The following is a 25,767-nucleotide window of genomic DNA, read 5'->3' as shown; positions in this document are numbered from 1 at the left end:
GATCCACATTGTTGATTAAGTTGTTAAAATATTGGATGCCGCTGCTTTTGATATATAATATTTATTCGAGCACAAAAGGCGTCCGGTGAATCGACAGCACGACGCTCCACTTCTTTTCCTTTTCTGCTGTGCTCATTGTGATGCAATTGCAAAATAAACTCGCATTCGTACACATGATAAAAAAAATTTTGTGTTGCAAGTGAAGTTTCTTTGGCCCTCTGCAGATACGAGAACATCACGTTTATGAAAAATTAAGGTTAACGACGTAATACTCCTGCAACACTGCTGAATATGGCAGAGATTTCTTCTTATCTCCTTCTCTGGAGGCTTTCTTGCCTGCTCTCCCGTCATTATGTGCATCTCGTCCCAGGCCGAAATTTAATTAGCGGCCCGTGTCTCTAATTACGACCCAATGCCGAATGCTGCGACGTTTTAATTTGCGTCTAGCCGACTTTCTAGGAGTCACAATTTCACTCTCACGTAGAAAGATCTCGTCTCTAGTTTTGGGAAGTAACTCTCTTATAACAATTATAAAACCCTTCATTGAAGTTATAAAAATTATCCAATTAATAATTTAAAAAAACTTTATTCTAAAAACACTTTCAAGAGAGGATTTTTTTACATTGCCGTGATTCTGACATAATGGATTAAATTCATCCTCCATAACTTCTTAACCGAGACAACATATTTTTGGTCAAGGAATGATGCCACAGAATATTCATGTCATAAAATTAATGCATTTCAAAGGCTCCTTTATGTGCAACTGTCGGTGAATGCCCGTCATCATTTCCTCCACTGTTCGGTTGCATTCCGAAACCTTCCATTACGCTGGTCCACAAGTAATTATCCTGTCCGTCCATCTCTCACAAGCCCCTTTTCTCGTATTTAATCCTTCGCCGGCAGCACTTCTTTGCCCATTATTCTGCGTGGTCAGTGACGCCTCTCATTCTCCTTCGCTCGAAATAAATAAAACATTATTTCACGGCGTCAAAATTGTATTATTTAGTATTTACTCAAGGGCAGACGAACTTGCTTAACATGAAAGTCGTAGCCACAGCTTTCATTGATATATTCCAGCTCAGGGCATATTGCACTCTATCACTCTTGTTTTCCGACTTGTAGGCACCTGACAAGATCAAATAAATAAAGCAACACCTCGAGCATTTTTGATGTCACTCTCGGCTGAACGAGTCGGACAGCAGCGGGTTGCTTCACGCTGTACAGATTGCTCTCTCGTCAAATTAAACATTGTTTTTCCCGCAGCAAGAAGTGCAGTTGCATAATCTAATGCGTAACTCCATGTAATCTCCAGCCTTTTCCTTCACACTTGAGAAAGGCTGGAATTAATTAATTAATAATGATTAACTCAGAATTTTACTTGAAGTTTAATTGATCTCATGAAGATATTTAATCACTACAAAAATTAAATCTGAAATATTCACACTCTCGTGAGAGCAGACTGTCCTGAAAAATTCAATTCTAAATTAATTAATTTTATAATTGAGGATGGTCTTAATAAGGCATAAATGAAACGTTGCTCTGCCTTTTTCTCAAATTATTTGTGGCCAAGTCGATTACGAAGCGAGGGAATAACCGGCTGTTATTCATGTCCTTTGTCATGGGACGAGGCTTGAGCAAAATTCGTGGCAAACTTTATAACTTCCGACTGCAGCCGTGTGGGAATCGCCTCTGCTAATTCCTCAATTAAAACATTCTCCGTGCCAACGAAAGTGTAACAACCGGCGCAGGGCGTTCCATACGATTTTTTTTCCTATTGTGGCGAACAGATGATATCTTTTAATTTGAAAATTGATGAGATTATATTGAGAGGAGGTGCGAAAGTTTCTGCATTGCTGACGTTGAATAGAGAGGAGCGCGTTTTAATTCAGCAGCAGACTAAATTGTTTGGAAAATTCAGCTGATTATATTTTGTTAAACGTGGGGCCAATTTTTCTTAGGCACAAAACGACTCCTGGTCTGTAGAAAAGATGCTGAGGAAAACCCCCAAGGCTATATTCTTATAATGCACGACGAGCCGTAGTGCATTTTCTCCCACAGCTAAAGCATAATATTTTTTGTCAGCAACCCTCATTCTGTGTGTCAGTGAGGAGGCCAATAACAATATGTATCCCTCTCCTCCAGCAGGTTGCCTATCACAACAATAAAAAGCTGCGATGGCAACGTTGTCCGTGAAGAGATTTTTGCTCTCCAAGCTCTGAAGCCGATTTTAAAGCAGCACACGCTTTTTCACTGGAAAGTGGCATTGACAGTGACTTTGACAGCGGAAAATGCAGCGGAAGCACCTTTTCCAGGGCTGCTGCTTTTCAATGTCACGATGACGTCAGTGGTGAGAGTCGACTGATAAATTCCAGTTTTGTGACGAATTTTTAATATCAGATTCAAATTTAAAAATAACCCTGAAAATGATGAAAAATGAATTTACTATACAGGTAATTAATTTACAAAAACCAACTGAAATGAACAAAATTTAATGAAGTCAAACAGTTGAATTTTTATAAGACCGAGGTATTCACTAATTGGAAAATAATATTGGCTTTTAATGTTTTGATACCACAAAATTAGCAATTCACATTAAAAATATATTACTGAAGTATTGCAATAAATTAATTTAAAACGATTCATACACATAAGCAAATAAAGTTTTATTATTATAATTATCTCAACGTTATAATAATTTCATTATTAGCCGACACATTAATTAATTTATTTGTTTGAATTTTTTATACCACATATTTCTGGGAAATGATAATCAAGTGACGTTCAAGGCCAAACATACTCCAACTGCTTTTATTCCCAAAAAGGAAGAACTTTCGTTTCGCAATTATTTTGCTGGTCTACATTTGCAGACAAATCTATTCTATTGACATGGTCCCGCGTGGTAAACACCACTTTGGTGACCATAAAAAGCAGCCGGTAATTTCTCGTCAAAGTTGTAATCATGCACGAAGAGGAGAGAAATCTCGCAGCAGCAGCGATGAGTTCAAAACAAGCGTCTCCGAAAGGGTTCGTCAGCCGGGGAAAGGAAGGATTGGTGCGTGGCGTGCAGAAAAAAGATGTAGATGGCAGGCGGTCTCTATTATTATGCTGGATCTGCAGCAGCAGAGAAAAGTGGACCAAAAGCTGTCCAGAGGCGAGCAAACAACAATTGCATGTCACGAACCCAGCGCTGTAGGTCTCAATTATTTATCGCGCCAGTCTCTCCTCCCACAACTGATGACAAAAAAATTTGACTATCTCCGCCGGTCGGTCCTTTGGTTTCTTTCATGCTGGCTGACTGCATTTGGCCACTCACGGCACCGGTTTTTGTCGAAAGTGCTGCACTTTCTTTGCTGCTCAGATTTCGGAGAAATTGCAAGAAAGGAGGAGAGAATTGATTTTTATAAATTCGCAAAATGCCTTTTACACCGAAATTGTGATATTTGCCACTTTTCGGCAGCCTCTTATTTATCCAGCGCGCACTTTCTCCAAATTTCGGTTCTCCAATTTGCACAAATTCACGCAGATTCGTAGAAACCGGCGCATTTCCTGTTCTCCAAATCGAATTCGTCTCTCTCTCATTTCACGTTTGGGAAACAAGATCAAGGTTAAGGAAATTATGGCTCTCTGATTTTTACGCTTTGTGTGGAGTGCCATTAAATTGCCCGGGTGTGATTATTATGATTTGAATTCCTGCGGCTTATTTGGGAAGAGAATATGTGAATGATCAGCGTCTAAACATGCGTCGCGCCTCTTTTGCTAAATTTTCTCTGCTGCCGGGCGTGAAACTGATTTGCCATAAATAACAAATTTATTTACCCTTCCAATGATAATTAAACCATTATTTGTCTCACATCAAATAATAAATGTTTATTTATTTATTAAGAATTAATTTTTGATATTTTTTGATTGAAGCTTTGAGAACATTTTTATAAACAATCCCAAAATTCAGCCTTCCCACTGCACACGAAATTTAAAATCGCGATTAGACACGACATTGACAATTTGCGCTCAACCTTTTTAGTCTCGATTGTTCAAAATTACCTGCTGTGAGTGTCACAAGTAAAAAATCGTGTTTGACTCGATCTGCGCCTTTTCGTTTTATTTTTTTTGCACAATCAGCAAAGTTGTGTCACTCCACCTTTGTTTGTGCCCGAACCGAATTTAACGTGCGTCAAAACACAGCGTGTTGTTTTATTTTCCACGCGTCAGCTGTTTAGTGATTTTACTTTCGAATCGGGGCGAAAGGACTGTCAATTTTATTTGCAAAGACCTCGACGACGAAGACTTCTCTGCTGCATAGCACGTGTGGATATAATGAAAATTACGTGAAACACTTTGTCGAGGTGCGCGCGATTTATCGGCAGCACTTGATCTCTGATCCTGCGCGCTGAAAACGGAGAATAATTAATATGCACGTTGAACTCGAGTGTGCTCATTGAGGCGTTCGCCTTCGGAAAAGCACATACCTCTGGCGTGTTGCATAATTCCCGCGCGTGTTAATTAAAGTATTACGCTCACTTTGGAGCATGTTTTGCATAGGATGACCTCCATCAGTAAAACATATAACGTTCAAAGCAAATTGTGCATGCCTTAATTGCATCAATTTGCATAGGAAAAGTGGATCACTGATTATTACAATCACAAATTATAACATTTAATATTTTTTTATAATTTTCTCATTTTCCTATTCAATTAAAAAGAGACAAATTTAAAATGATTGAATTCCAGTTTCTATTTTCATTAAATATCATGATTTTAAGCATTTCCTCATTTTAAAGGCACCTTTTTTGAAGAACCAAAAGTAAGTTCAGGGGCCATCTTACCGTTTGAGAAAAGTCTCTCTTTGTTTTCATTTACAACTTGCAACGCTTTCCTAATCCTTTTCAATTTTGACGCTCCTTGGTCAAGTCCTGAAAAGGTTTAATTCTCACAGATTATCTGAATGCGCTTCTAAACAACAAGAAGCTGCCATGTAAACAAAATCCGAGTGTTCGAGACTTTATATAAGAAGTGCTGTGTCTGTTTCTGGCAGCGAACAAATGTGGGTTCGTGCACTTTTTTGGAAGCACGCCTGGCACAAACGGTGCTACTTACCTCTTATCTCGTTCTTAGAATAGCGCGTTTAACATCTCCGAAATGACGCCACTCATTTCAAACAGACAAGGAAGCCCAAACTTTAAAGACCCAGGATTAATTGATTCCGAACTGTGTTTCAAAACATCCTGGCGTAGCATATCGGTCCTGTTATAATGACACACATTTTGTTATTTTACCAATAATATTTAATTATTTTTAATTTTACTATAAATCGGAAAAATATTTTTAATATTTTTCGTTTGATTTTTCAGGAAAATACACCGGTGACTGAAGCAAGTTCACTAAAGATGTAAGTCAATTTTCTATTTAATGTTAATCCGTGACTTTAAGTAATTTCCATTTAATTTCCGCCAAGGCGATTGCTCATACAGACAGCTATAGAGAAAACGAGTTTTAATGAGTTGGCTGAGCACGAATTGCACTTTCAATGGTTTTATTGGCCTGTTTATGAGCCCGGCCAAACTGACCTGCGAGTTAGGTAAGAGTCGCGGCGGCAGATCGCAATATTTTATTGATTGTTCTGAGTGAGGCGTATACGTGTGTGTCGGTTTTAAAGCCGTGTCGATTGAGAAGCCGTGCACACACACGAACACAACATACCTTATGGAGTAATTTATGGTGCTCGTTGGATTACACGATTTTTGTTATATAGAGCAGCTTGAAATCACTCTCGATATAGGTGCCGTTCAACGGTGACCTCGGTTCGTACAAAAGAAAAACGAGTGCAATATTTTAGAGTAATGTCAAAATGAACATGAATTGAATTGAATAGATCATCTTCTCGCTTTTAAACAGGTCATCCATTGAATTGCATAACTGACAAAGGAAAAAACTTTGAAAAAATTCAATAGCATAATTAATATGTGCAGCTTTGAAAAATTTAAGTTAACATTTTACAAAAAAAATTAAAAAAATAAGCATGTACTATATTTTAGTTGCAAATTGTGTTTGTAAATGTATCACCGGGCATTCTCTGCCCAAATGCATCATCCATATATACATTCAATATTATTTTACTACAAGTTTTATTTGAATTGTATTTATAAAAATATTTGTTTTTCAATAATATTTCAATTTTAAACTTATCTTTTATCCCTGATTAATTTATAGTATTTTCCTCTAACGCTTTTAACTAAATAACAATTTCAATTCCAAATGTTTGATTTTTAAACTCTTAAGAAAACTAATTTCGGCTAATCTTAATTTTAATCATCATTTTTTTTATATGAAAACCAATATTTAGCACGGGCATTGCAGTTTTTTCTATATATGCACACGTGCATGCCATTAAATATATTTTCAAAGGGATTAAAATACAATTTCAGCGATGGCGTATCGCTTTCTCGGCAGGGTCAAGAGCAGACCTCATTGCTCTATATCAGGTTGATGTCTGAATCCCGTCTGCCTTTGTATCCGAGACCTATGCGATCCGTCAAAGCCGCAGTTTCCCATTCTCATCGCAAGTTACAATCGCGTTGATTACAATCATTGTATACGCTCACACAATTGAGCCAATTATGCCCCGCATTTGCATTTTCATAAGTAGCATTCGCTTTGATTAAGATATTTATTTCGACGCTTAGTGCAGTCATTGTTTAAAAATAAATTAAATTTAATGGCAGGTTAATCAACTCTGGTTGGCGAGAGTTCAAATCCTTCAGCAGAAACAAACCTTATCATTATAAATCAATTCTCTTTTATTTTATTTTTTTAATTTTTCATAAACCACATTGGTTATTTTTCTTGAGCCGCTCTCGCGTGCATCTCTCGTCTCTCATCTGTTATTGCGGTAACGCCGTGGAAGGAATGAATAATGTCGGCTACGCATTAATGGCGAATTAGTGATGGCTGTGCCGAGTCAGACAGATAATTATTATTTACCGGTCGCATGTAAGAGTTCGCGGGTGTCGCTGACCCTTCGCCGCAAGTACACACACACTCTGTTGGAGGAGGAAACTGCTTCGTCAGGAAGTCGACTCCTTATTATTGTGTCGTCGCCCGCCCGCTCTGTTGCGGTGGAGAGGCCGCGCCAAAACACTACTTGGGTGTGAGATTTTTAATGCACCGTCATTAGAGGCCTTCCGAGTTTTTGATCTCTCTCCGCTTTTCACCCAACCTGCGAGAGTGATTGACGCGCCATCAATCGCCGATCCGGTTGCTGACTGGCTAAATAAATTAGTACTTTTTGCAAAGTAACACGCTAATGAAGTGAAAATCGCTCCCATGCAATTAGCCTGGTGCGAATGGTTTTCGCTAAAAGTGGAGAGAAAATAGCTTTTACTGATTAATTAGCTTTTGCTGATGATGAATTCAAAGAAAATAACTCATTCTGCGTAATTACACAATTTGATACTTGATTACATCTTTGCGTCTATGTGAATGCTAAATAAAATATTTATATATGTGAATTTATATCAAAAATGAATCTAAATAAAATTATACTGTTAAATATTAACGATGAATATCACGAATATTTAATTTTATTTTGTAATTAATTGTTACAAGCCTATGGCCTATGGATTACCTTTGTCATGATTTGACGTTTGGTTTGACAATGATAAATGCAGCAAGCATAATTAAGCCTTTGTTGATGTTGAAATTTGAACTTTATTTTTAAATTATTTGTCAATATCAAAATAAAAAATTAATAGAGGAACTCTAATTTTAATTTTAATTAATTATATTAAATAAAGCTAAATAATATTTGAAATTAATAAAAATTATGAAAATGGAAACGTTTTAAAATTTTAATTTTTATATTGTTGCATGCATGCTGATAATGTTTCTTTAATGACTTCAGTGAGCACTATAGAGGAGAAATTTTTCCTTAATAATTTATGTAGTTGATTAAAAGAAGATCTCTTAAATTTTACCTTTTACTAGAAAAGAAGTTTTTTGCACACACAATGATCATTTTGATTTTCTGAATCACCTTGCTAAGATTATAGTGCGAGATTTTTTTGCAGTTTGGAAACGATGTGTGGCAAAATTTGCTCATCATTCTCTACCTATTTTATCGGAACGCCATAGTGCAATTTTATTTTTACATCTCCACTTCCTCAGATTGAGCAATTTGACGTCAGTGTAAAAAGTGATTTACAGAATTGTCTGCAAAAAATTTATGTAATTATAACAAATTAGGCCACAATGATTTTCTTCTCACTCTGAAAGTGCACGAGCCCCTTTTAAAAACCGGAACATCTCTCTTCGGAACGTCTGCCGTCTGAATTATTTATCGCCTCTCCGCTGATATGAAGCAAAGAAACCAGTTGTCTGCGCGCAGAAACACGACGAGCAAAAGAAAGAAAGAAAGCATCTCTCTCTGGTTGATTCAAATCGGTAGCCAGGCAGACAGTCAATAAACCTTCAAGGAAATCGCTTTAAATTATTTAAAAAAGAAGAGACGACCTTGTACTCGATAATTGGTCTCGCTCAGCAATTTCTGCGTGAAATCGCTTGCTTGGCAAATTAAAAAGAAAAAAGAAAGAGATTTATGCATGCGGTCTCTCCTCTGATATAATTCTGCCTCTTATTAGTTGGAGTTTCTTTCGACAAAGATCTCAATCGATTGTTCTTTAATTTTTTCTTTCGTACAGAATTTCTTAATTAGTCGGAGAGATTTAGAAATCTTACAGCATTCCTTGAATATTTTAATTAATAGTATTTACTGCAATTCGTAATATTATTTAATGTAGAAATTTCATTCTATAAACGGTTCAGGGAAATTTTTATTCATCAACTTGGCCATTTAACAAAGCATTTAATTGAAATATAAGAATTAATTTAATAACGTCAATCAATTCCTACATACGATAAAAATATTATTAATTTGTATATTTCAATGGTAAATGAATGCATTGAAAGATAGCGCTTTGTATATGCAATCAAGAAGTAAAGAAGGACTCATTAAATTTAATCTGACCCTCGGGATTACCACCCGTAAGAACCTTTTTCGCTCAGGTGGTCTGTGCAATAAAGTCCCTTTATTAATCCCTTGAGCTAAAAAAATGAGCAGTGATGTAATTCAAAGAGTGCCACACACAAACCACATCTCCTCTTGAAAAATGAATGGTGATCCCACTTACGAGGAATAAATTCAATTTTGGAGTGATGACTGATTCTTGAAATTGAGTGGCAGATCGGGTTGCATCTCTACTTCATAAATAAACCTCATTTTACTTCACACGTATAACCAGATGCAGAAAAGTTGGATAATTTTTATCTCTCGCCGTTCGCAAGTTTACAAGTTGTGCAACCGCTGGCGGTGCTGATAAATTATCGCAACAGCTAAATGAGAGCCCGTTTTATGTATTCCTCTTATTTGCATGCAGTGTGCGATCACCTGAGGGCTGGTTAATGGTGCCAATCGTCAATCGATGAACCGGTCAATTAACTCGCATTTTCTTGAGATATTTAAAAGTGTAATATTTATTTCGCAAAGTCTGGATTTATATTTTTTCTTTAGTGGGTGAAAAAAATAGAGCTGGAAATGTATTTTCCAAAAAAAATTCTGCTGTCTACCGGATCATGATCAGATGAATTAAGTGCATTTTAATGCTGCGGCAAAGAAAGCTGCATCTAGTCTCATTCTCCACCTCTTTATCCTTCTGAGAACAGCGTTGTAAATATTAATGAAGCTATCAGAGGCGGAATGAATGAGGCGGCTCTGCGAAAGAGAGAAAGAAAGGTTTGCTGCAAAACTGGATTTTCAGTCTTCGGTATCAAAATCGACGCGTTTTAATATGCAGATGGAAAGAAACCATAGAGTGTCCGTGGGAACAAGACCGTGAACTGCTTTTTCAGCAGAAAAGAGAAAAAGTTGTCTCCGCACTCTCGGCTTGAGATTCAATCTCTTTGGCAAAAGAATGCTGAACTTCCGTACCAATTTTGGTGGCAAAACAAAATTCACTATATCCAAGTCCAGCTGAATTTAATTAAAGGGGAAAAAAATTGAATTGCTTAATGCAATTTATTCCACTTTCCTAATTAGGCAACCTGTGCAGCAGAGATGCTCGATGCGGTTGCGTGTCAAAAACACGCAAGTAAGTACACACTTTATCACAACTAGAAACAAAAGCTTGTTGCAAAAACTGCCCACTGCCAACGAGTGGCCAACACAACACGTCCTTTATTTTGGTCTTGGAACGCTTTGATTCTGCAAAGTAAAAGGTTTCCCAGTCACTAAGTGAAAAATTGCGCGGTGACTCATTGGTCTTTTATATACCGAGAGCAACTTTCAATAAAGAGCGTTTGTGGGTTATTTTTTTTTCTCGTTACGTCATTCGCAGTATGCAAATATAAAAGGTGTGATTTCGAGTGGAATTTTTACAACTCTCAAGTCGCCTTTGTGCACTCCTGGAAAAACCATTTCACTTGCTTAGCAACTGCGAAGAAGATGACGCGTCTCTTGAGATTTTCAACTTGTGTTTAAAAGGTGCCGGAGAGACTTCTTGAGAATCATTAGCATATAATTTTTTGTAATTCAAACGCACCTGCCATCGTGACGAAGCGACTTTGATTATTTTTACGAATTACTTCAGCCTCCCTTGCTGAGAAAATTGCTCATGCAATTTGCTTATAATCCCAACCACGTTTTTTTTATTTAGACTCTACAAACACAATAGAAAGGCAGAAATTTTCAGTGGGATCAAACCTAACGGATAAAATTTAAGACATTTTAGTTCTGGAAGTATTAAAAATATAATATACATATTCACCTTTTTTGAATAGTTAATTTTAATCTGATGCAAAAGTTATAAATTTTAACATATTAACAAAGGGCATTTAATTTTTTTCCAAGGCAATTTGATCTTTAGACGTTTTAACGCCGTATCAGTGGCCCAATTAGTGCGAGTTATTTCATTCAAGTCACTCTTTAGAGCAAAGCTCCTAGCTCCATTAATTTATCAGGCTATAAATTACTATGGTAGCACAGGCTTCTATGCTATTAATAATTTATCTCGGAGTGAGTCTGCTGTGGTAGAAACGCCTTTTAAGCGAAGAAAAGCCAGTGTATTTATTTTTATGAATTTAGCAAGAGTGCAAGTGAAACGAAACGCTTTTCATTACTTAGCCGTTATAACATTTTGTATATACATTTTTTTTTTATTGCAGATAGTTTTTTTAAACGAAAATAATGAATGGAAAAGCAGCACAGAGAAAAACGTCAGATTTAAAAGAGTTAAGACGCCAAGAAATTGCCACTTTGCACATTTACACATAAATACCATTATTTTATGTTTTGTTCTTTGCCGTGCATTTTATTGCTGTTGCACTTGGTGTGTGGTACTTGTATTTATTTTAAGCCGCGATAAAGCTGCGGCCGGCCATAAAAAGAAGTAAAAAGCTAAAAATAATGCACGCGAAAGCGCCCACCACATGACAATTTGTTTGAAATAAAAACCCACGCGCCGCTTTCAATCAATAAAAAGCGGCTGTAATTAATTAAATGCAAATCCGGCCAGCAGAATGGAGAACAATGCGAAGGAAGAGCTCTTGGGAGTACAATGGCAATAAAGCGATGCAGCCAATAAAAATGGCCATGGGTGGAATTTATGCCAAGTAATTTACATCAATTATGTGTCGATAATGATCTGCTGCACACCGACCGCTTTTATTTATTGCAAACTGACTGACTGCGAGAGATGAGTGCGCGCGCATGAATATTCAACACTCGGTCCATATTTAATCAAAACTGCTTTTTATACACTTGTGTTTCATTTCCATTTTCCAATTTTAAAGAATAAAAAGCAGAGGTCAATAGCAAAATCATTTTCAATCAACCTTTGAGAAGGGCGCAGCAATTTGCCTTTGAAGGTGCTGCTGTGCTGGAGAACCTTTGGCGAACCTTATTTGGGCACATTATAATTATGAATCTGTCCAAAAGTGAAACGGAAAACGGTAGATCGAGATTTCTTATTTTCAGATCGCAGAGAAATCCAAGGCTTTGCATTATTAATCTTTGCAAATCGCCGCGACTAATTTCTTGTAACCTCTGTGCATTTATGAGTGACGTAAGCTGCAGTTCAATTAAATCACCTGGGGAGCTTTGTATTATCTTTTCGAATAAATTACAGTGTAATTGAACGTAAAACGTCTGCATTATGAGTTACTGCTCCTTGATGTTCACTGAAACGTTTTCATTATGTGCACTTAAGTCGCGAATCTGATAATAATTTCAACTGCGTGGTAAAACACTAATACTAACTACTCGGTTTTTAAAAGCCTTTTTTCATTTCAAAGAATTTTTAAATTTAATATTACAAGTTCAAAGAGACTTAAATTTCATTCAACAAAATAACTTTTTATAGTTTTTATTTTAAGTGAACGTCACTTTTGTATGATTGATAATTTTGAAATTTTTATTTCCATTCATTATCTGCCGGCATGGATTTAATTTAACATTTAAATAAGATAAAATTAAACTTAATCCCTTGGAATGTAATTAAAAAGCTTGACCCAAAATGAAAACTTAAATTGGAGAAAACACAGCATTCAAAACCGACCGGTCCGAGGCATTGAACCGAGAAGTATGCACTTGTACGAACGTTTATGCGCCATGTTAAGCGGCAGCCTTTATTCCAATTATTCAATTCTCCACGACCTTTATTTTCCATCTATTCAGCACACACACACACACTCTTACATACGTATTAATAACCTTGCCTCTGCGAGCACTCTGGAAGCCGCTTGAAAATATAAATAAATACACATACGTGAAAGAAAGAAAGAAAGAACCTGTGCGCTGCAGCAGAAGGAAACAGCATCCCATAGATTATTCAAGTGCAGTGACACGCCGACTGGATAAAGAGAGATAAGTAACAAGTGCCACAATAGATATTATTATACTCTGGAGAGTGTGTTTCTGAGAGCGCGACTTTCTCCCCCTTGCTCTCGGTGTGTTTGCATATTTAGAAATAAAACCGTGTGCCTTATATGGCGCCAAAAGGAACACGTCATTTCCAGGTTGGCGCTTGCTGGAAATAAATCATTTGCGACCTCCAGCCATTGAGCGATCGAAATCGGCGAATCGATCGCAGCATAAAACATGCTGAAAGGTCGCGCCATTCCCGTAATTACGGTGCACTCGAGGATGAATGAAATTCAACCTGACACTGCAGCGCTGGGGAAAGGTGCCCCTAGAACTAAAATAAAACAAATTTGTAACGTATAGGAATTGTGAAAGGTTTGAAGTAGAGATTAATAAAATACATGATACATATTCAAATTTAATTAATCAAAAAATAAGAAAGTTTTCACTTGTGTTAATGAAATAATTAAAATCAATAAAACAAATATGTAAAAACTATTTTTAATATCTTTTCAGATTAATTATATTAATATTATTATAGCAGTTTTAATCTATATTTATTACAATTTGATGAAAAGGAAGAGAATATTTGTTATGGAGCTCACAGTATCAAATAAAGAATCTAAATAGCTATTAAAATTTGTAAATTTCCTAATAAAAAATTTTAATTTCCATAATGATTTAATTGCCTTTTTGTTATTCTGATAGTTTTACTTAATAATTTGGATGCTTTATCTTATAACTGATCTATTTTTCTTACAACGAAATCAAAGCAAGAAAATCATTTTGCATAATAATAATAAATAATCAATTTCAATTTAAAATACATAAGAACTCTGTCGTAATAAACTTGACGCTTGATTTTATTTATTGCTTTTTAATGCAACACAAGTGCAGAGACTCGCGTGCACACAGTCAGCTTGCTCAGATTTAAACATTGTTGACACCACAAATTGAATTAATGGATCGGACGGGCAACACGACTTTTCGCCTCTAGGTTATCACCAACACGCGCGCGACATTTGGAATTGACGCGGAAAGAAAGGCGCCACGTCCGAACAGACGAGAGAAGGACTTTTCCCAAGCTTGCTTTTCCGCTTGAACAGATTCAGACGCGTGATGCATGCGCCACACATCCCGATAAATTTCTCGTTAATCCAGCGTGAAATGAACGGTCCACCCAATGAATGGGGCAATCAAATTTATTCAAATGACGCTGGTGTATAATCACTGGGTGTTCAGCCTCCTCAAAACTGACTTTTCGGCGCACAAACACATCAGTTTCTCAATCAAACTTTCAAAATCAAATATGCATTTTATGGAATGGAGCAGAGGTCGACGCCTTTTGACGAAAAACAGGCTTATTGTTCTTTGAGCTGGAAAAATTTATACTCCATTGCAAACAATAACTATAAAAATTACAGCATTAAATATTATCGTCATGGCAGCTCAAGTTCACGTCAGCCCATTATGCAGTCGCGAACATCATAATTTGTCATTTTAATGCCAGGAAAATAACCGTATCTTCCAAATCATTACCAAGGACGGAGTATTTAATGAGTCGCATAGCAGAACTTTCTATTAAAATTTTCTCATACAAAGAAAATTATGGTGGAAACGTATTAGAGCTTTTTATTACTTTATTATTGCTGTATGTTTTTGTTCGTTTTTCCATTTATCTAGAGGCGCTAAGTGAACTTAATTGTCGAGCGAATTAAGAGCATGCTCTCGGTGCTGTAGGCTCACTTAGAGAGATAATTTAATTTTATGCAGGCGACCTGATTGCGTTGTGTGCGTTTGAAAATGCAGGTCACTCAGTAACACTCATCGAGGATGTGTCTCGTTTTCGTTTTACAGAAAGAGGAAAATGTCTACCGAGAGGCCAGAGGTGGCGAAAATCGGCGGCCTCTTCAAAGCTGATCCGCAGTGAAACCCGATTGGACTCTTCAATCATCCTGCAAAACAGTCTCGTTTCCGCTCCCCGCCCTTTACGAGTGCTGAATTCGGCAGCGACAACCGGTGAGTTTACTTTTTTTTTAACTTGTATATTTATTTTGGTTTGGGATGTAAAAAGAGCAGGATTGGCAATAATGTAATTAGGCTATGCAAAATCATCTGAAAATAAATTAATTTACAAATTTTAAAGTGTCCGTCAGGGCAATGCCATGATTTTTTTTATAGTTTCTAAATGGAACTTTGGTATCATGCTAATTAATTGAGTGTAATTTCTTATGAAGACCCGAGGCCAAAATAAAAATGATTAATGCGTTTTTTTTCCAAGATGATTTGTTAATTTAAAATTTGCAAATTTTTTAATCATTTATTTATAGAGTTAAGTTTATGTTGGGTTTTTTTAATGAGTTTTTCTCCACAAATATAAAATCTAATTTATTCTTTTACAAATAACTAGAAACACAATTGCAAAAACAAATTTCTATTTTTATTTTAAATAGATAAGAATTAAAAAAAAATGTAAATCTTATTTATACGAGTGAAGGGTTATTGACTTCAGTATGCATAAATTACAAGGCGCGCGTCAAACCATTTTTTCAACGTGTCTGGGGGCTGCAACACCACACCTGACCAATAAATTCGCACACACGCAAAGCGGCCTGCAGATTTTGCGGTCGTTTGCACTCGATCGCTCGCATGTGTGTGTGTTGTTTGCGCGAAATAAACGAGTCAGAATTGAAAAGTGAGTCGGTCCGGCATGAAATAAAACTTGAGCATGCCCGGCTGCCGCGACCACAGCATAAACTCACTCGCCGTCGATATATATGCAGTTGTGTAGCCCTGGCTGGCGGAGAACGAGTTTGCGGCCGGCAAAAGGGCCAGCAGAGGATCGTCGGCGGCAGGTTGGTTTTTTTGCCGCCTGGAATTCTCGGGTTACCCTTGACTTGCTTGTCTGGTGATGTTTTACCATCGGCCAGCAAAAGCAGCAGCAGCACCGACTCCCAGCCGGGCGCATTTTGCCTGCCCAGTATTGTACTTTTCGCTTCCGAGCGTAACATCTCAAAATTTCCAGAGCTAATCTGAAGATAAAAAATATTAGTGAATATTCTTATTGCTTACATTTTTTTAACAATAACTAATGGCAAGAAGGATTAAGTTCCAAAGCACATATTCTGAATCATTAATACAGGAAAAAAATTCATTTCGTGATTTGCACATTGGCTAGGATGAAAAAAAAAAACCAAACGTCCTTTCTTGGTGCTCTGCTTCTCGGCTTTCAATCAGAATAATATATAATAATGCCCGTCAGATGCAGTCAGGTTACGGCCTAGATTCACACTTAACACTTTTTTGTGCCACCGTGTATTTATATTTGATTGAGCAACGAGTGAATAAATAAATCACACCTTATTTACCACACACACGCTGCTGCGAAATCGTGGCCAAACTGAAAGCGGCGGCTGATTTTCTTTATGCTGCTTTATTTTGTTATTGCTCAAAGAACAAACCGCATAGTGGCTCCAGCAATTTATTACGTTCGTGGCTCCATTCAACAGAAACCCAGTTTCCCAAAGACCCAGTGAAACAAATTATTTGCATCAGACGAAAGGACTTCCGCGCCAATTCGATTTTTATCCAGGTTTTATTGAGGATTCGGATAATTTTCCCAACCGCAGGCAGCATTGTTTGGCACAATCGCGTGTTTCGTCACTCTCGCGAAAGGTGATAAATAATAATAATGACGGCTAATTTTCCCACATTTTCAAGAAAGGATGCTTGAACGAGTCGTGATGCAAATTTCGGAAGGTTTAACCGAGGCCTTTCTTTGTTGGATAAGTGTTTGATTTATCTTACTTCACACAGGAACTTTTACTTTTTATATCCATTGTACAAATAATTAATCTATAAAAAAATGTAAACTAAAAAATCAAATCAAGTCAACATGAAAGTGATAAAAATTTAAATTAAATTACTGTTAAATTAAAAAAGAAGCACCAAATCAAATAAATAATAAATTTATTAATATGTCTCTCCTGGTGCTGAAGACTGACAATGAGAGGACCCTAAAAGGTTTTGTTATTCAGTTTGATATTTGCGCCGCTTCCGTTTGTAATTCATATCGACGTGCGCCTCACAGGTGCGGAACTCTTATCAAAAAACAAAAGAGCACCCGTTAGTCGTTTCCACCGAGCATTGTGTGAAGGCAGCGGTCATTTGATCCCGAATATTACTCGCATGACCCCTCGCGTGCAACCCGGAAAAGGACATAGGGGTGACGGAGTCACGTGTTCTACATACCTATATGACAAGCTGCTTTTTCTCCTGATCCAATTACTCTTTATAGTTTTTTTTTCTACCAACCAGCTAATGAAATAGACAGAAATTTAAATATCTTCCTATTTGTAGGGCAGAGCTTGGTGTTTTTATACATCCCTATAATTAGAACAAAAATTTACCCTCGGCGAGTTAGAGCTTCGAGGTGTTGAAGAATACAAAAATAAGGCAGGAAATTAGCTGCCGTTGATCTCGAAAGCGTGGCTCGCGTCGTGGGTGACGAAGTGTCGGGCGCGGCTCATCCTTTAATACAGAATTGGAGACCAGCACACTTTGTTTTGTTTTTTTGAGCACATAGAGTCACGACGGAAAGGCGCCGCATCGGCATCTCACCGGCGATTTCCTGCCTCGAGAGCGAGCCCATTTAATTTGGTGAACGAAAAACATCGGTGCTTAATGAGCAGGAAAATGAGACCGGGGTATTATTTTAGAATAGTGCAGCGTATCTCCTAAATTTCCGACGAAATCGTTTCGTCGAGACCGCAAGCCGGAGTTAAAGAAGTGAAATATAAAGCTGAAGAGTTTTCGTTCGGTGTCGCACAAAATGCATCTTTTTTGTGTTGAAATTTATTTGCGTAACCGAAGGGAACAAAAGCAGGGTTTTCTCGCACACCGGTGATAATTAATAAATGACGTCAGTGCAGAATGGAATCGCAACGGTAAATTTACGCACCTGGAGACGGTTTTTCAGGCTGTGTCCGAAGTTAAAAGAGTGGCCAGTTATTTTACCTCTTTAAATAGATTTCACGGTGCTTGATTGCTTGTCAAAGAGCTAATTGTTGGCGGCGAGCGTGAAATCAGTGACGAGGATTGAGAGGACAATTAACTGGGTTTGGGTTTTAAGGACCTGAACAGTTGGAAGGCCGCTCTTTTAATTAGTTTCATTGTTCACGGCTTATCTAACAATTTGGATTAATCTGGGAGCAAAAACAAACAAGTTCTTTTTATTCCGCAGTTGCAATTGTTCGCTAATTCTAAGTACCTTCAACTGTAAATTGCAAAATCAACGAACCTTCCTTAAATAACTTTTACTTGGGGATTAAGATAAATCGAAACAAACTTTCTACGGTTGTTCATGAAGGACTCTTGAGACAAATTATGGTGCGAGTTTTCATAAATGTCAGCACTTAAATAATTTATAATAACTTAACCTCCATTAATCGAGGGCCATAATTCTAAAATTACTCTCTGCCGGCATCAAAAGTAATTCACATCAGCGGCACGTCGACAGACAATAAAAAGGATGAGACGACGACACCATTCTTGTGCCGCATGGCGTGTGTGCTGCGAAGAAAGCCGTGGTGCAATAAACAAATTGGACTCGTGGGACGATCTCGCGAGACCTGCATCAAATTAAGGCCGCTCGTCGGTGCATACACCAGTGCAGCTCGCCGTGTAATAATATCGCCGCGTAATTACTCTCTTATGCCCCAGCCAAGTGCAATTTCACGTGAACCCGCCACCACCGGAGCTGGCAACTCTTTTGCTCCTGAATGTGGAACATGCCACAAGACGTGTCACACACAAATAATTTCCCACAATTCTTCACGCGTTCCTTTAAACCTCTCTGCTCTTCAAAAGAGAAGGAAAGAGATGTCCAACGCAAAGTTTATAAAATAATAGTTATGAAAGTAATTAATAATATTATTTTTTACAAATTTAAATATTTTTGTATTATCTTTAATAATTTTATTTTAAAATTGTATATGTTTATTTATTATTAGTTTATTTCTTTATTTATAATTTTAGCTGTTACTAAATGCAATAAAAATGTTGCATGTATTTTATAGTTGTATTCCTTTCTTTAATAAAATAAATTCAAGTAAATTATATTGAAACGTTACATGCTATATTGTTGTAAGTTTAATTCTAAGAGGATAATGTTTCTGTGCCACTACATACATTGAGGTGAATTATGATTTCATTATAAAAATTGAAATTATAAAGATTGAAAAAAGTATTCAAATGTAGTGAGTGATTGCATCTGGAATTTAGTTTCAGAAGTTTGTTTATTGGGTTCAAACTGAGGGCAACTTTGCCCCATACATGAACTCATCCAATTAATGACAAAATAAAAATTTAAAATAACATTAATATTTCTCAATGAATTGCTTTTTATGCGTTGCCTTGAAAAATATTTACATTTTCATTCAAACACAAGTTCGGTGGTAACAAATTTACGCCAAATAATATTTATCTAACACATTTTTAGCATCAATACATAAACATAAACAAAGAGGATTCTTGATTGCAATCAGTGGTGGCACATAATGTGTGAACAAAGTAGTGCAAGGTGAGATTTTCCGTGAATTAGAGAAAGAGTTGCGAGTGCGGTTTGTTGCGCTCCTGCCACTTTTAATTTATGTGAAAAAGCCATCAAAGTCTCTTTCTTCTTATTTGCGCATATTCCCATCTTCCCTACAAGAGATGCGGCTGCGAATATAATAGTTTTATAACATTCCGTGCTGAGCAATTCCGCATATGAAAGAAAAGCAAAAGTGCAATCAGAGAGAGTTATCAAAAATTGTTTCAAATGCAACTTATAACGCTTTTTCTTCGCTGAATGTGGTGCTTAATAGAGCACGGTGGATGATGATGTGCTTTAAAAATAATCTCACGGTATAGCACCTCCTCTCTTTTTAATAATAAAGCGACGTTGGATGCACAAAAGAAAAAAAGATTAATCATCTCGAGCTGCCAAGTGAAAATATGACACTTTTACTGGCCTGCGAAATTTTACTTTGGTGGAACCAAAGAATGCATTTTCATTTTCGTTTGTGTTGCATTATTAAAAGATTATATGCGCCAGGCGCTTGACCTATTTGCTCGAGTGGAAATCTCATTATGCGTGTGAACGCATCAGTTTCTAGAATTTTGCTTTTAATTGATGAGCAGGATGGTAATTATTTTAAATGAAAGTTAGATGGAATATTTTCTTTGATGTCATAGTGAAAAATTAATTGTGGCTAACAATAAAATTCAGTTTAAAGGGGAATTATAAGAAGTTATAAAATCAAACGAATTAAGATTGTTCGTAAATAAATTTCCAAACCACTCAAGAAAACCATCCAAACTTGGCTACAATAAAATTCACAATCAGACATGAAAGTACGTATTATTCCTTATAAAAGCTTTTCAATGTCACACGCAGCAAAACGAGTAAAGCTACCCATAAATGATTTGTGAACAAGTCCCATTGTTTGCTGAAAATGAAATCGGTTTATGCTATATTATGCGCGCTGAACAAGTGGGTGTTTGTACATGTGTGTGTTTTGCGCGCAGTGTCAATTGTTTCGCGCTCATTATCTTATCAAATGGAGCGCGAACGCCCCGGATTTATTGCCGTTCCTCCGCAAAAGTGTAATAGCGCGCATTGTTTTATTCTTCGCTGATCGGCCGGTGCGATACCCAGTCGTATGCACATTTTCAGAGAGGAACTTATTTGAATTTATCGCGCACCAGCTCGTGTGCGGCGCGCAAATAGCAATATTGCATTCCATAAAGGGAGTGATTGTTTGCGGCGATAAAGGCGTATGTACCACATCGACTCGAGAAGTGAGGCAAGGAAGTTTTGTAAAATGCAAAATTGCAGCAGATGAATGATTGTAATGTACACAGGCGTTGGGAAAATGGATCTTGAGCAATGTCTCTGATGCAGCATTCCGTTCGCACAATAAAATAAATATCCTATGAATGAAATTGCTTTTGTTTTTAAAGAAATTCAAATTGAGGAAACCTTCTCATGATTATATTCTGTTTATATTGAACAAAACAGCCATATTTAAGGTTTATTTATTAAAATATCAATGTTTGTAAATATTATGAAATTAAACTATAAAAAACAATAACTATTATTATATTTAATTTTTATATTTTGTTCATTAATATTCTAGTTTTTTTTTTAAATTAATTTTATGATTTATATTAAATTTTTATATTATAAAATTCAATAGTTCCCAGTAATAACATTAATTTTAATGCTTTTAATGAAAGTATAATTTAATAAAATATGGAATTTAAACAAATTTATATGTATAGCAATAGATAGTCAATTGATGCTTAGAAATAAATATACAACAATCACTTTAAATAATTGAGTTATAATCAGTAGATCATTAAATCATATTATACTTCCTCGTAAAATGTACCCATATCAAAGGGATAAGGTCTAAATCCACAACCCAATACAACATGATTCATTGCTCCTCCGCTTCGCTTCCTTAACTTTTGCGCGTTATGGCAAATTTCAATGTGCGCCAGCCAGCAGTCCTATATCACTTCCTTGGCCATTAGGCCAAGTAACCAAACACAGCAGTGTGGTGATTTAGTAGGAGGTTCGATTTATCTGATCCTAAGCTAATTTGTTCAAAAGGTCATCGCCTCTTATCCAGCGTGTAATTCAATCCTTTTATCCTAACTCCTTTCTCTAAAAGTTTCGCAACTTGCTTGAAAAATTTCAATTTACCATATTTTGTTTATAATGAAATTTTTTTGCTAAAACTTTATTAGTGATAGAAAAATTAAATAAATTGTAGTAGGTAACAAAATATATGATTTTAATTTTTTTTTCTTTCAATAAAATAAATAAAATAACTATCAGAAACATTATTTTGGCTTAAGAGTTTGAAATACTTAATGAGAGCGTGTGTTAATATAACGAGAACATTTAAATTATAGTTATTATACTTTGAACCAAAAGTGTGCCAGTAAAAATTAAATAAACAATCCATTTAAAAAAATAGCGTTGCTATGCCACACAGCATTTCAACAAAGTGGTGATTCTTTGTCGGTCGGATAGCCGAGCAAATAAATTTTGTCCCAAATTTCCTTAAAGAGACCGACACTGCATTAGAAGCTTTTGCAAAAAAAAGCCGCTGCCAAGGAAGTTGTAAAAAATGGACGACTTTTTGCGTAAAAATTTATTTTTATGATCTTGCCATGCCATTCTGCGTACGGAGCGTCCGTAAAACATGCTGTCATATTTTATTTTCCCCGTCTTCCTGATCCGATGCGAATTTTTTCTCCAGATATTCTCACATCCGGGCGCAGTCAGCGTTTTACGGCTTTTCAGTTGACGTGAGGCGGTCGCGTGGGCCGTCTAGACGCGCGGTGCCAATAAGTCTGCCTTTGCCTGCATTCGGTTTCGCGGATGCGGCAAAAAATCTTATACACAGAACAAGGAGATGCTGCAGCAAAATCGAAAATGGTAATGCACGGAATGGATGCTGCTGTCGGCTGCCTCTGTTTTCACTCTTTGTATATTCCCGGCAGGAACATGATGGACTTTTAATGATGTTTTTGCGGTCGTCAGTAGAAAAGAAGACGCTCCGCATCGAAAAAGGAGGAAGCTTGCTTGCAAAAATGAAATCTTTTCAAAAAAACTGTTGGCATCTTTGGAGAAATTTGTGTGATTCAATATAGAGAGAAGAGCTTAATGACTATGAATGCAAAAATGAAAAGTCAAATTGGATGCTCGAAGGAATTTTTCTAAAGCCTCCCACTGTTAATTTACTTTACAATTTCTCGCCTTCAATTGAACGTACGTTAAATTGACTTTTAATAATTGTTTCAGTTTAAATTCCACTTTCATATTCAATTGAAACATCCGCATGAGACAAATGAACCGTTTGTTTGTTTAAGGCATTTTAATGGTTCGATAATGAACGTGCAAAATTTTGATCGAATCATTCGCGATTTCCTTTCGAGAGAGCGAGATCCATTTTTCTCTTTCTCCTCGTCGTGTACTGCGCTTTTGTGATTGTGTGTCGCCGGCGTCGATCTGCGCTGCATTGTTTATTGTTTTTGGACAGGTTAATAGTTTAATTGGCGATCACAAAGTGAAATCGAGACTCGTCTCTCCTGAGAGGAATACATAAAACAAACACGCCGCGGCTGCTCTGCTGACCGGCGCAATTATAAAATACTCTCGCGCTGACTTTTTTCCATTCCTCTCTCTGCGTGTCCTCGTATTTTGTCACTGCACTGACTAAGAGTCCGGCAGACCAGAGGCAATTAAACCACCTGTTTTTATTTTCTTTCGCCGCGTGTTCCAATTTTGGATAATTTCCTCTTCGTCGAGTTTGTTTTTTTCCAGTCTGCTCCTCGGGCTGTTTTTGAATGATGGAGAATTATTTTGCCATTAAAGAATGACACAAAACAAGGATTATGAATGCTTATTTTGTGCGGGTTTTAATTTTTAATGCGGTAACTCGCCTGTAGCTGGAGACGCGCAACTTTCTTTTGGGAGATGAGCAGATAATTGGTTTTCATCTTTTTGGGCGTTTTCATAATTGATTTTCTAACTCCGAGGCTGCGCATTCAATTTACAAAAACACACCTGCGCCACACGTTTGCCCCGATGAGCTAAATAATCTCCATAGCCATTAATTAAAGAAATGTCGATTTTTAAATCTGAGATCTTAAGCTCAAGTGTTGTAAAACTTTCTCAATAAGAATATATTTTCTTGGAATAAAATAAACTTCTAATGAAAAGAATGTTTATACAAAAAATGTAATGACCCAAGTTTTTTGCACTCGGCCTAGCACAAAATAGGTCTTCTTGGTTAAACATCACCTGCTAATTTTTCAGTAATCGTTTCTTGCAGCACGAAAATTTCTTGCGTCAACAGAAATAAAACTTTAATGTTCATGCAGGCTCGGTCACTCTGTAAGCGACCGGCTCCTTTTCATGTTTCCGACGCCGGCTTACCCAAAGCTTGTCCTCCGAACGCAACTTGCAAGTCATATTTTTCTGCACAGCATATTCACTTTCAATTTTACCTCACGAATTAAACACAACAGTGAAATCTATTCATTATTTTTATATTATGAATTTTTTAAGCCAAGTAGGACAACAAACACGTTCGGCTAAAAATTCGCTCTTTTCCTATTAGGAGAGAGAAGTTGGCTTATGGGAACGGCCAGAGGACTCGCTAATGGAGTCGCGAAAAAGCAAATCATGCCATTTGAAAGGCTCGGCAAACACAATGCGAACTAATGGCTGATGAATCACACGTGTGCTGATTGGACGTTTATGAATTAATTCGCCGCGTTTTCGGGCAAGTTCAAGGCCACTCCGAAAATCAAACAATGCGGCGTAAAATAATGAAGGCGGCGCCGACGTGCAAATCTCGGACGGTCGTGATTTCCGAGAGGCTTTGATAGAAATCAAATCGGTCTTGCTCAGCGAATGGATAAAAAAAATCATAAAAAGAGAGGCACCCGTGAAATTGCGATGCAAGATTTTGACGGAGTGATTCAAGGTCTCCGTTTAACTTGGTAATGCTAATTTAGTCAATGCTATGAAATTTCGTCAGCACCTTTAGGCCAAATTGTAATAAAAATATTATTTCCTGATTCTACACTTCTATACGTTTAGTGCCTTCAAATTTAAAAATTGTAAAAATTTTAGGATGTTCTTATAAAAACACATCAAATTCAATTTAAATAAAAAGTTAAATAACCCAAATAATTTAAATGAAGCGGTGTCAAACTTTGTATTCCATTTTTAAATCTATTAACTTCAATTTGTAAATAGAAAAGTATTAAAAATTTTAAAAAGGCCGGTGAAATTTTTAGAAAATGAGTTGGCGCATATTTGATTTGCAGTAACACAATTAAAGCACTTCCTCGTCTCGCAGAGATGAAATTGCCGGCGTCAGAGATAAAGTCGCCAACTTGCATCAAGTGTCACGCATGGCGGTCGAATAAAAGCTACCGACTTTCTTTCTCGGCCGATCAGATCGGTTCAAATTAAATTTCAACTCCCACGCACTCTCGGTAGTGCCAATGAGTTGTAATGGAGCAGCCTTGCTGTCGGCGGCAGCAATTTTTTCGCCAGGCAATATACGCTTGGGCGCGCTCCGAGTTGTGTTGTTTCGGCTGTTGTGAGTGCAAAAGTGAGAGTGTGAGTTAAGCACACGGTCTATTATTATTATTTCACTCTTTCCTGCTGCATCCGAGTCGGAGGCCCAAGCAGCGTAAAATTGCGCTATCCGTTTTCGGGCAAAATGATTTCTTATCTGGACTTAATGACCGGACTGGAAATCGAGACGCCCGCCGATGATGATGTGCGCCTTTATCTCTCCCTTAATGGTGGGTATCGAATTTCCCTTTTTAAACGGCAGTGAACGGACTCAAGGAGCGCCGCACTGTTTGTTTATTAAGCCGTCCGGAATGTTTGTTTTAAAATACGTCGATTAGTTCACGGTTGAAGGTAATGGACTTTATGCTTGGAAATAATGAGCCGACCATGATTTATTCAGCTGTTTTTAGCATTCAGTAAAAAAATAAAATCACGAAAAGAAAGTTATACAAAGTTAATTTGCAGATCTCAAATAAAACAAAATGTTTTCCATTGCAAAATTACAGTATTTTTAAAAATGATTATTATTCTTCAAGTCCTTAAAATGCTACATTTTTTTGCTCCTGAAAATTAATGGGAACTTTATCAGTGTAAAATTTGTGAGTGTCGCGGTGCGCGAGAGACACACTCAACTCAACCATGCCCATAAATCCAATTGTTCCATTGAGTGGGCGAGCAAAGTGCCGCATAATAAATCGCTTCTCGGCAC

General features: G+C 36.9%; 1 protein-coding gene across 2 annotated transcripts in view; it reads left to right on the top strand.

The window, feature by feature from the left end:
• The window catches only part of LOC132198298 (mucin-12), a 60,974-nt gene that overhangs the window by 10,053 nt on the left and 25,154 nt on the right, over positions 1 to 25,767 (top strand). Inside the window, exons 2-3 of one of the 2 annotated variants that reach the window (XM_059622250.1) lie at positions 5,349 to 5,386; positions 14,765 to 14,926. The gene's annotated coding sequence lies outside the window, so the exon portion shown is untranslated. The remainder of the gene's footprint in view (positions 1 to 5,348; positions 5,387 to 14,764; positions 14,927 to 25,767) is intronic. The other variant, XM_059622251.1, reaches the window with a different exon arrangement.

The sequence above is a fragment of the Neocloeon triangulifer genome, unplaced genomic scaffold, assembly GCF_031216515.1.
Source record: "Neocloeon triangulifer isolate White Clay Creek 2 clone unplaced genomic scaffold, ASM3121651v1 ptg000012l, whole genome shotgun sequence".
Classification (NCBI taxonomy): Eukaryota; Metazoa; Arthropoda; class Insecta; order Ephemeroptera; family Baetidae; genus Neocloeon; species Neocloeon triangulifer.
This window is presented reverse-complemented; position numbering and strand designations above follow the sequence as displayed.